General features: G+C 57.6%; 1 protein-coding gene across 2 annotated transcripts in view; it reads right to left on the minus strand.

The window, feature by feature from the left end:
• The window catches only part of BMP7 (bone morphogenetic protein 7), a 92,004-nt gene that overhangs the window by 32,315 nt on the left and 47,018 nt on the right, over nucleotides 1-12,671 (minus strand). The gene's annotated exons all lie outside the window — the stretch shown is intronic.

The following is a 12,671-nucleotide window of genomic DNA, read 5'->3' on the forward strand; positions in this document are numbered from 1 at the left end:
AATGGATGGATGGGTGGGCAGATGGATTGATGGATGGATGGATAGGTCGGTGAATTTTTACCTTCGTTGTAGTAGAATTCTAGAACAAGGTAACATCTTGTGCAGTTTTACTTATAAGCATTCAAAGTTTCAATATTTGGAGTCCTTCAATAATCAGTTAAAATATTTGAGCCCCCACATTGTGCCAGACACTGGGGTACAATGAACAACACCTAACCAGCCCCTCCCCCAGGGCACTGACATTCTCCATCATATCTGGAGTGACCTAATTTTCCTGGGAATTATGGTGAATCCTCTCTGCTCACACATAAAGGCGTGAGATGTAGTGGCATCTCCGCTCGAACTTATCGAGCACTTACCATGCGTCAGGCTCCGGGTTGAAATGCCTGACCAGCATCAGGTCAGCACTGAGTCCTTACTACAACTCTCTGTGGTGGATAATAGTATCACCTGTGCCATCGTGCAGACCCCAAAACTGAGGCTCAGAAAGGCATGGCTGTCTGCCTGGGGTTACCAGGGGTCACCGTGTGTGAAGACACAGTCAAGGCTGGACTGAAATCCAACCAGACGACCTGCAAGCCCAAGCTTGCAACCACCCATGAACACCATTCTTCTGGACACTTCCTTTGCTCGGATGTAACTGTCGTCATTTCAGCAAGTCAAACTCATCGTGATATAAGACATTAAGCCATCAGCTGGCGCCGAGGAGCAGATGCCCCCTTTGCCAGGCACACATCTATTGGCCTCGGTCCCTGAATCTCCGGTTACCAGTCATCCCTATTCATCTCTCCTGTATGGCCCGGACACTCCTTGTTTGTGAGGTCAGCAGAACTGTAATTCTGCAGCGTGGTGTGCCGTAACACACTGACATCCACCAGTCCCCTTAACGGGAACAAGACTCGTGAGAAGTCCCACGGAAGAGAAATCAGTAATTTCAGCCAGTGTCTCACATTCGCTGTAATGCAGAACCCACTGGAAATGTATGGGGAGGTAAACAGGTCACCCAGAGAAGCCTACACAGGGATGGAGAAGCAGCCTCGGAGCAAGATGGGAGCCACAGCAGGTGTGAGGACATGGGGCTGTGTCATCCAGCAGAGCCGTGGAAGGCAGGACTGGAGTTCGATTTCTCTCTTGCATTGCTCCGTCCCAGAGTCCGAGAGCGGGGAACCTAGCTGGCTTGGACAAGTTGGTGCCCAGCCCGTGGCCATGGGAGGGCAGGGCACCCCACGGTGACGGACAGCCTCCCTGGGGCCACAAGACAGGAACCTAAGGGTTATCTGCATCCACGTTCCCCCCTGAATCTCGCTTTTTAGGTCATACTCAACAATGGCCAGAACCTGATTCAGAAAAAAACCGAATTCTATCACCAGTGTGTGTGAATGGGCCGCGACTGCCGACCTGGCCAACGGCACGCAGCCCAACAGCACAGGCCTGCCACACTCGAGTCCCCGATGGGCGCACTCCCCGCTCCCGTACAGGGAGATGACAGGCGCCGGGGCGGCCCCGTTAGAGCCACAGGGACCTTGAGGACCCTCCCTCGGCCCATCGCGTCCCAACTGAGTAACAGCGAGACGGTCTTTGACGACCACGCCGCTTCGGCTTCGTCCCTGTACCCCTGCCAGGCAGCCCGACAGCTGGCGTGGGTGGGGGACGTCCACGCAGGTTTCGAACTCACAAACAGGAGTCTCCCGCCGTCTTGGTCTCCGCTCTGCCGCGGTGACTCCCGGGCCGTGGCGCGCCGCCAACACTGTCAGAGCACCAGTCAGCTGTTCGCAACAATAACAGGCGGGGAAGGAAGCCCGATCCACATCAAAACAGCTCCCCCGCGCAGGCAGGCTCCCGGGGCCCTCGTGGGAAGCGTCCACACCGCAGCACAGAAGTCGCAAACCTGGGTGGTGGCTTTGCTGGAAATTGTTATTTGCAGGAAAATGTGACCAGATATCTGGATAAGCCCTTATGGGCAGTAAAACAAATAGTAACTGAGGGCCTCGGAGCCGTGCACGCCTTGCCAAACGATACTAAACATTCCTATTACAGCCGTGACACCGCGCGCCAGATGTTACAGGCCAGCGTTGACTCATCCCGTGAATCAGCGCAGCGCACGGCTCCCCGCCCCCGGGGCACGGTCTGCAGTTGTCCCAGGCCTGCCTGCAAGAGGCCGAGGCACCGGGGCACGGAGGCAGGGCAGTCTTAGCCAGCCGGGGAGCAGGGGATGCTAGCACAGGCTTTGCTTCTGCACCAAAGGTCCGGCCGCAAGGCCAGCACGTCCACAGGGATGGGTGGGAGGGGGGAGGCCCTTCTGGCTGCCACCTGGCGCACCTCATTAGAGCACAGCGGTGCACACGCCCAGGAGGAACCAGAGGAGCCCCTTGTGATGTGTTCCTTACCTTGGACACCTTGGCCTCCCGGACCCAGCCCAGCTGCGAGCGGAGGCAGGAAGACTCCGGGTGAAGGGCCCCATTCTCCCACCCCTGGCACTGCTGGGGATCTGGGTCCTTCCTCGCGTCAATCCTCTGGAGCCCCCAACGGTAAGACGGTTGATGAGCACAGTGGGCTCCAGAGAAGCGAAGCCAAGCGTCCACGCTCAGTGGCCTTATAAGGGACAGACCCGGGCACAGCGTCGGAAGTCTGACCCCAGAACTTGAGCCCATGAGCGCTGTCACTTCCCTGCCTCACCTCTCTCCAAAGGACAAGAGACACGGGAGGTGGTGAGATCCTGCGTGATGCAGGTTACTGTCACGACACTGCATGGAGCAGAGAAAATACTAGATAAGGTGCGAGGTCTGGGTGGTGGGGGAGGGAGGAGGGTAGGTCAAGTCAGCGGATTCCTGGGCCTCAGTTTCCTCTTCTGTAAAATGGGGGTGATGCTACCTTCCTCAGCAAAGGGGGAGACCCAAGAGAAGGCCAGCTTGGCAGCAAACTCTCAAGGCTTCCTGGGGCATCTCTGGAGTTACTCGAGCCATGCAAGTGCTTGGTGCACGTTCCCTGCTGTGGATCTGTCTTCGTCCCCAATTTTTTTTAAAGATTTTATTTATTTATTCATAAGAGACATACAGAGAGGCAAAGACACAGGCAGAGGGAGAAGCAGGCTCCATGCAAGGAGCCCAATACAGGACTCGCCGGGATCACGACCTGAGCTGAAGGCAGACACTCAACCACTGAGCCACCCAGGTGCCCTGGCCTCTGCTGTATCATGACTGCCTAAAATCCACACGTCAATAGACTCACGTCAATCCACTCACTTTAACTCCAAAGTTCATCAGACAAGTATACTAGGACATTCAGAGTCATAGACTTTCTGCAAATAGGGCCGCCCCCAATTCCCCCCACCTTGGCACCCAACTACAGCCCTCCCATAAATCACCGGGGTCTGTTCCCCACCTCTGAAGTCTGGGCTGACCTTGCAACTTGCTCTGATCAGCAGGACCCAGTGCAAGTGCGGCCCGGCTACGTCCAAGGCTTAGCAGTTCCATGTTTGCTCTCTGGGAAGCCACAGCCGCTGGATCAAGAAATCAGACTGCTGTGCTCAAGAGAGAGACAGCATGGAAGGGGGCAGAGGCCATGGGGAGGAGGGTCTAGAAACAGAGAAACCGCGCCAGCCCCCAGACGAGGTGCCTTCTTGGGTGTTTCTGACCCGGCCACACTGCCAGCTTCATCAGTGACCACAGCAGACACCGCGGAAAGTACAAGAGCCTCGCAGCTGAGCCCTGCCCAAATTTCTGAGCAACAAAATGACTGCTGATTTATCCACTGTGTTGTGGGTAGTTTGTCCCTCACAGGGACAGAACCCAAACCATAGTTACACTGCGTATTACAGGAAAACTGAAAACCATCTCCTGGGAGAAGGTTTTACCAGAGACACTGGTAAAAACATGGTGGCACCTCAAGTGCTGCACAGCTGCTTGTTCCAAGGACCGTACAAACCAACCCTTCTGGACGAGGGGGAAATCAGGTACCAAGTGACATGGTGTTGTAACACAGAATGTGTAACGCACATTTCTGGAGAAACGCAAAATGCTAACGGCAAAAAAAAGGAAACAAAATCTGAGCCTAAGGCCACGTAATGTGCCTTAAGAATTTAAACAGGAAAAAAAAATAAAAATAAAAAAATAAAAAAATAAAAAAAGAATTTAAACAGGAATATAAAAGCCTTGGGACATCCGGGTGGCTCGATGGTTGAGCGCCTCCCTTCAGCTCAGGTCATGATCCTGGAGACCCAGGATCAAGTCCCAGGTCGGGCTCCCTGCAGGGAGCCTGCTTCTCCCTCTGCCTGTGTCTCTCTCTCTCTGTGTCTCGTGAACAAATAAACAAAATCTTAAAAAAACAAAAACAAAGACAAAAAGAACCACAATAAGGTAACACCTCACACCACCAGGATGGCTAAAACCAAAACAGACAGTAACAAGTGTTGGCAGGGATACAGGGCAGCTAGAGCGCTTGGACCTTTCTCACGGGAATGTGAAATGGTGTAGCTGCTGTGGACACTAGTCTGGCCGTTCTCCGAAAGGCAAAAGACAGAGCTACCATTTTGGGGTAACTTTACTACCCAAGAGAAATAAGAAAATAGATCTGTACAAAATCTGATCCACAGATGTTCAGAGCAGCGTTATTCAAAAGTGGAAATGAAAAAAAAAAAGTGGAAATGACTCAAAAATCCATCAACCGATAAATGGATAAACCAAGTACGGTAAATCCACACAACGGGAAGTTGGGAGTAAGAGGGAACCTGCGACCACGTGGATGAACTCTGAAATCATCACCCGAGTAAAAGAAAGCAGACACCAGACCACATGTGGTGTGATCCCATTTATAGGAAATGTCCAGAGACACAAGAGAGCTCAGAAGTTGCCAGTGGCTGGGAGGGTGGGAGCTAGTGGGCACGGAGTTTCCTTTTGGGCTGATGAAAATGTGGAATAGTGGTGACGGTCACACAGCTCGGAATAGACTAGAAACCACTGAACTGTACGCATTACAAGGGTGGACGGCTACATGGTGTGAATCGTACCTCAATAAATCTATTATTTTCTTAAACGGATAAAGCCAATGTAAGCCTAAAATTTAGAATGCAGAGCCATTACGCTAACGATACGCTCAGGCTTGCACACCTACGTGCCAAAGGCCTACGTGCACACACCCGGCGTCTGAGCAGCGCTCCTCCCTGCACTGCTGCCCTCGGCCCGGCATGTGTTCATGGATACCGCCCTGGCGCAGCTGGCACCTTCTACCTCTGAGGGAAGCGAGATCGACACGGGCAACACGTCCCCAGGCTCTAACCGATCCGCGCTACGAACCCGCGTGGGGCAGTGGGCCCGGCCCTCGGCCCCCCTTCCGTGGCTGCGGGACCCGCTCCCCCCAGGCCCACAGAGGAGCGGCTGAGCCGGGATGCGAACGTGGCCTCCCTGCAGCCCCTCCTGCCGCTCCCGCTCCGGAGGAAAGCTGCAACAGCCAGACCCCGGAGGTCAACCTCGCTCGCCCAGACTCAGGCGGCCCTGAAGCCCTGCTGTCTGCGAGGCGTGAACCTCCGGTGACCCCGACGTCGCGGCACTGAGGGCTGTTAATGTTTAACCAGCGGCCTGGGAACAGGGTGTTGCTGGGGCCTGCGGCCTCCTCCTCCTCCAGGGGACAGCGCTGAGAACCACTGACATCTCACCCACAGAGAGAAGCGGGAGCCACCACCAGAGCTGCCTTCCAGCGCCTCACTGCCCACCTCCCCTGGAAAGTTCCACCACACCGGAAAAGTGGGTATTTTTAAGTCTCCAACGTGGGAAGGTGGAAAGTCCTTTTTCCCCCCCCCCCTCTGGCTCCTTAGGAACTATTCAGAGCCGGTGATCTCAGGGGCCTTCACCACGACCCACTCCCAGAGCAGTAGGATCCCTCGGGGGACGTGGGGTGCCAGCCGCGGACCAGGGCCTCAGAGAGAGCAGCACGCCCGACAGTACGGCCCTGGAGCTGGCAAATGGCCAGCGTGGGAGCCTGAGGATTCCCTGGCCCGGGGCGCTGCCGGCAGGAGCAGGGGCCACGGGAAACAGACCCCGGCGCCTCCCCCAGGGCCCGCTGGCTGTCCCCGGACCGAGCCCCCGTCCTGCAGCCATGTGGGGACGATGCCTCCTCCCGCCTCCAGCCAGTGGGTCCCCACAGATGGAGGCCTTCAGAGCTGGCCCTGGAAATCTACTGCCCTTGCTTTAATTTTCAGCTTGGGAGGCCAGACCTTGTGCGTGGGCCACTGTGGCCACACGGGGATAGCCTGGTCTGGGCCTCAGTCTCGGGGAGTAGGAAGCAAAACACTCCCGCCATCCTAGCCTGCCATCCAGCTTGACCGTCCCTCAGGGGCTCCTCAGACATAGCCCGTCTCCTTCAGGGAGCCCACGCAGCTGGGGTTTGGAAGGGCCGCATGGGGAGGCGCCCAGGGTCTCTCCCCTGGCAGCCAGGGTGCCCAGCACCCCAACACCGAGGCCTGGGGAGCTGCTGTGCCACCAAGTGCAGGTGACATTCTCTCACCTAACCCTCCCTCCTCCAATGGGCTACATACGGTCGACGTGACCATAAGAACCTGCTTTATAGATGAAACAGTGGAGGCACAGATGAGTTCTGAAAGTGTCCCCAGGCGGTGAGTGGCAGGCCCCAGACAGGCAGTGACGTGAAGCCAGCCTTCCCATTGGGACCCCCAGCCAGGAGTCCTCCTGGGGGTTCGAGGGTGTGGAGAGAATCGAGGAGAACGTGGCTGGCCCAGTGCCAAGTGGCACCCATCAAGGAAAGAGAAATGAATTTCAGGATGTTAGGTGCGCAGAATCACACACACACGGACACACACACCCCCGATGCCCACGTCTGAATCCCCAGAACCCATGACTCGTCGAGGCAAGTGGGCTCTGCAGATGTGATTCAGTTAAGGACGCGAAGCTGGGAGATGCTTCTGGGCTCTGCAGGTGGCTCCGTGTCATCCCCAGGGTCCCTGCAGGGCAAAGAGGGTGACATGCCAACCAGAGACGAGGTGTGAGGACAGACGTGCAGTCACAGGGACGTGACTGCTAGCCGGAGGCCGTGAGCCAAGGAATGGGGGTGGCATCTGGGAGCTGGCAAAGACAAGGAAGCGAATCTCCGCCGGAGCCCCCAGAAGGAGGACAGCTCCCGACGCACCTCCGTGTCACTCCTGTGAGGTCCGAGAACTTCCCGCCTGCACAGACATAGGGTAGCAGCCGGGGGCCGTCTCGAGCCACTGTGTTCGTGGGGATTTGTCACAGCAGCCGATGCATTCCTGAAACCAGCCCCGGACACCCTCACCCCCGCCAGGCACTCTGAGCGGAGCCAGACACACCACGGCAGCCCTGGCGGGGCCCTGACTCAGGAGCCGAGCGCACCCCACAGTGAAGGCAGTTGGACCCGATGGGGTGGCGTGAGGAGAGGAAGGAGCCCTCCTGGGCAGCCGAGGAAGGAAAGGCCTCGAGGGTCTCCCGAGGCAGCCCAGAGGGAGGGGCGGGCCGACCCCGCGCAGGAGGGCACAAGGGCCTCCCAGCAGAGGGCACGGGGCGTGCGAAGCAGGGCAGAGGCGAGGCGGCCTCCGGCCACGGGAAGGCTCAGGTCCCAAGAGAACCGGGAAGCCGGGCGGAGGCTCCACGCAGGGGTTACCAGCAGGCCCCCTGCCCGCACCCCTGCTCGGATCCTCACCCTCACCCTGGGCTCCCTGGAACCCCGCGGGGCCCGACGCTTTACTAAAACTCCGCACGCCAGGGACTGCGGCTGGGCCTCGGGGACAGGCCCAGAAGACACAGAGCAAGAGCGAGTGTGCCAGGGAACCCCGAGCTTCCCGGGCTGACGGATGTCGCGGAGGCACTGCAGGTGTCCTGCTGGTGTGTGTGTGTGGGGGGGGGGCGGGGTCAGGCCGGGAAGCCCGCGGCCGCCGCGCCCCTGGCTCAGACCTGCCCCAACAGCGGCCCGCGGGGCCCGGGAGGAAGCTGGTCCCGACTGGGGAGGACCCCGGGGCCCCAGCGCCTCACCTGGGGCTTCTGGGAATGCCCTGCCCTTCCTCCTTCGTCGCCCAAACCGCCCCTGGCCTCTCCGGGGCAGGATCATGAAGTCGGGGAAGTCCGAGGCTTTTTTTAAACATGCTTTCTTTAAGACGACGCAGATCCAGGAAGGCTAAAATTAAGTCATTTGGGAGGAAGGTGGAAAAACACACAAAGCGGCAAGATGCCCTCCTCCCACGGCCAGAGCATGAGTCGCCAGCCCCCGGGCTCCCCACCCCAGGACCGTCTGTCTGTCCGTCACTCTCCCTCCTCCTTTCCCGCCCCTGCCCCTCGCCTGGGCGTTCACTGGACGGTCAACAACACTCCTGTCCACAGGTTGTCGAAAGTCAGGAGGCAAATCAGCAGCCAGCAATGTCTGGGCCTCTGGTTCCTCACCTGGCGAGGAAGGGTTTGGAGTTGACCAAGTTCTAGAAAATGCCTCCATTAATCGGACACCCAAGAGAGGAAAACGAGAGGGTCAAAAATCAAAAGGCTCCGTATTCAAATAAGGAGGCAATGCACCATCGGTGCTCCTTGAGAGACCTCATAATGTGCATTAGCTCCTTATAAAGCTTCTGAGAAGTCCTGCTGCAAAGAAATGTCTACTCTGGCCTTGGCATGTGATAAGGAGGCTTTCAAACGTGTGTGTGCACCTGGGTCATGGGGGGCAGGGGGCGGATGAGGAGGAGCAGAACGAAGAGCAGGTTTTTCCCTATTGGGGATGGAAGAACCACAGGAGAAAACAATCACGAGTTCTGAGTGGAGCCCAGCATCCTCTTTGTGAAGAAGCCCCCGGGTTTTTGGGGTCACACTTGGGTGGGCAGGGACGTAGGCATTATAACCCATGGCTGTGGATCTTAGGGGAGTTAAGGTGGAGTGACCCTGGGCAGGCCAACTTCTATCCTGCAAGTTCTTTTATTTACAAAGTGAGGGTGACTAGGAGGATTGGAGGATTGTTCTAAAAATGGAGTAAGTGGGATGATAGAGTCACGAGGCCACAGCAGGGCGGAGACCTCAAAGTCAAGGTTAATCTTCCCTCCCCCTCCCCCAGATGCAAGCAGCCCCGGCCCTCAAGCAAGGAGCCCACAACCGGGATCTGACCCTCACTTAAGATGATCTTACAAGAGGTCTGGCTCTGTGACACCCCCAGAGCTTGCTGATTCCCGCAGTGCCCGAGAGGCAGGGGCTGAGGCTCAGGGAAGCCAGCAGCGCTCCTGATGGTGGAGGGGGGCTGCCACCTGGAGGAGCCCCGGGGGGGGGGGTCCTATGCCCTCCCTTCCTGAGCCAACCTCCCCAGTCCCCAGCAACCGGCCAGGGCTCTCAGAACCTCAAATCCTGCCTTCAACCATCTATTAGCTCTTAGGATAAAAAGCCCGAGCTCCCTAACATGTTTCCCTACTTCCCTGGCCCCCTGTCACCCCACGGGCTGCCTGCCCGGCCCCACTGCTTTGGCCCCCCGGCCTCTCGTGGGGTGCAGCCTCCGCACACACCGTCACTCCACCTGCAGCACTGTTCCTGGTCCATTTATGCCCAGCACGCCGGTTCCTCCTCCAGCTCTCCCAGGAAGCCTCCACCGACGCCCCGATGGGCACGTTGTCACGGGACACGCTCGGGGCCTCTCCCTTCCCGCACAGAGCCTGGTGTCTAAATTTGGGTTCCCCCTTTTCCTACAGATCCTGAGCTCCCAGGCCACAAGAACCCGCTTTGCTATTGCCATAGCCCCAGCACACGGCGTCGCACAGAGGAGGTCTCAAATGTACGTCGAGTGAAGGTGCCAGTGCCTTCAGAGGACCCCACCAGCCTGGGGGTTCAGCGGGGGCACGATTCTGGGATCACGTTCTGCAGTCTGCGTTAGTAAAAGACGAGAACCGATTTTTTTTTTTAATGACTCCAGTGTTTCCAGCAATGGATTCACCCCCCACGTCCTGGGGCCTCGGCACACTGTGGGGCCCTGGTCACACCAGCTGGTCAGTCCCAGGCCTTGCGCAGTGCCCCCTGCAGACCCGCCCCTGCCGGCTGACCCAGGCTGACCCCCAGGGGGAGGCCGTGGGGCTTCACCGCCCCCCAGCTTTGCACCCTCAGCACCATCAGCAACAGCTCCCTATGGGCACGAGTGCGGGGGCGCCAGGCGGGGGGACCCTGAGAGACAGGAAACCACAGCCGGGCAGGAAGCCAGTGGCAAATTCACTTCTGGACCCGACTCTTATTCCCCTTTGCTTTGGGTTCCAGAGTCTGGGCCCCAGGGTTTCCGGAAACTGGGGGGGTGTCCCCCTCATTCCATTCAACCCGGGCACAAACCACACAACATCAGGAGACCGGCAGCGAGCCACGCCCGTGACCCCCGTGCTGGGGAACATCTCGGGGGTGGAACAGAAAGGCCCTTGGGGTCCCCCCCAGAAAGCAGGGCTGGCGGGAGCGGGGGCCGCTGTGGGGCTGCTGGGCGGCCGTGGCCCCAGGGGTGGAGGCGGGCGGGCCGCGCCGACGACACACTCATCCTCCCGGACCTGCCCTGGTCGCCCCATTTCCTCCGGCCTCCAGCTCCAGACCAAAATAGAACGAGGTGAAGTCGGCCTCTTTCACGCACACTCAAGGGATAAACAAACCAACACAAACACAGCTTTCCTGCTGGGTCATCTTCCCTCCCTCCCGCCTCCCGCCCTCTCTCCTCTCTCCTTCTCTCTCTCTCTTTTTCTTAAAAGAACCACAGGCTGTTTTAGGACTCCGAAGCCAGAGGCAGGAAAGTGAAGCAGGCCGACGTCGGGAAGGGAAGGGAACCTGGCGCGAGCTTCGGGCGATCACCAACCAAAGTCAAGGTTTTCAAAAACAAAGGTCCGGGGGATCCCTGGGTGGCTCAGCGGTTTGGCGTCCGCCTTAGGCCCAGGCCGTGATCCTGGAGTCCCGGGATCGAGTCCCTGGAGCCTGCTTCTCCCTCTGCCTGTGTCTCTGCCTCTCTCTGTGTCTGTCATGAATAAACAAATAAAATCTTAAAAAAAAAAAAAAAACCATAAAGGTCTGACCCTGGGCCCTTACACAGAAGACTGGTGGCCAGAGGGGAGGCTGAGGAAGCTCTCGGGAAGCCCACACCAGGCCCGGTGCCCGCGCCCCACACCGCTGAGCCCCCCAACGGCCCTGCCAGCTGGACCCTCCATCATACCTTCCATCGTATTTTGGGGACCCCCCCAGCTGCTGAAAGTGGATCCTGAGTTACTTAAGTGCAAGTAATCTGAGAAGTGACCCCAGGAACCCCCTGGAGGGGAGAGGGAACACGAGGCAGGGATGGAACAAAGGCCCAACGGGACACCGTGTGCATCTGGGGCTCACACCCCCCCCCCCGGGCCCCCAGGACACGGCATGAACCCAGCTCAGCCTGGTGCTTCCCACGGTGACAAGAGGCTGCGGGATTCATCTCCAGGGCCCCTGACCACCAGCAACGGAGGGCTGCTCCCCGGGGCCTTGGCTCCTCCGCGGGCTGCACACATTCCCAGGGTGAGAGGAGACCCTGGGGCAGGAGAGGCCAGTGCTGCGCGGGAGCATCCAGGTCCGGCCATCTCACGGGGGAAGGACGGCCTCCGTCCGAGGCCACAGCTGGCGATGCCAACATGGCAGGAGTCACTGCCCTCGGGGTGGCCAGCAGGGGCCGGAGGAGAAACTGCTTCCAAGACTCGGGGCAGGGACACGAGCGAGAGGAGACAGTGACAGAGGAAGGCAGCCCCCCTTTACTGCCCAGGAAGCAAGACCGTGGGCGTCACAGGTTTTTCTGGGGATTCAGGCTCTGGAGATGCGCCCCCTGGACCCCCGATGGGAGAGGGATCTGAAGCCGGGTTCTGTCGGCAAAAACTTTCCAAAGAGAACCCCCATTTCCTTTCCTTTGACAAGAGGTTTCTCTGGAGGCTCCTGGTTCTGACAATCCCATCTGACTCACGGACCATCCTGCCCTCCCTCCTCCACTCCCCCCCCCACCCCGTGGGCCCAAACCCCAAGTCAAAGGTTGAGTGCTAACCTCTAACCCCACAACATCGAGGGGGAAAAAGAAGTCTGCTTGGGGACCCAGGTATCATCTTTAAAGAGTCCTTAATTAGGTCCTAAAGAAGAGTTGGAAAAAAACCCATTCCTTAAAAGACTCTTATATCCATTCATCTTTCAACGGACCCCGAGGCTCCTTCCAGTTTGGCTATTGTGGACATTGCTGCTAGAAACATCGGGGTGCAGGCGTCCCCGTGTTTCATTGCATCTGCATCTTTGGGATAAAGAAAATGTGGTTTATGTATACAATGGAACATTCCTCAGCCATTAGAAATGACAAATACCCACCATTTGCTTCAACGTGGATGGAACTGGAGGGTATTATGCTGAGTGAAGTAAGTCAATCGGAGAAGGACAAATAGTGTATGTTCTCATTCATTTGGGGAATATAAATAATAGTGAAAGGGAATATAAGGGGAGGGAGAAGAAATGTGTGGGAAATATCAGAAAGGGAGACAGAACATGAAGACTCCTAACTCTGGGAAACGAACTAGGGGTGGTGGAAGGGAAGGAGGGCGGGGGTGGGGGTGAATGGGTGACGGGCACTGAGGGGGACACTTGACGGGATGAGCACTGGGTGTTATTCTGTATGTTGGCAAATTGAACACCAATAAAAAATAAATTTACTATTTAAAAAAAAGGCTC

This window comes from Canis aureus, chromosome 26, assembly GCF_053574225.1.
Source record: "Canis aureus isolate CA01 chromosome 26, VMU_Caureus_v.1.0, whole genome shotgun sequence".
Classification (NCBI taxonomy): Eukaryota; Metazoa; Chordata; class Mammalia; order Carnivora; family Canidae; genus Canis; species Canis aureus.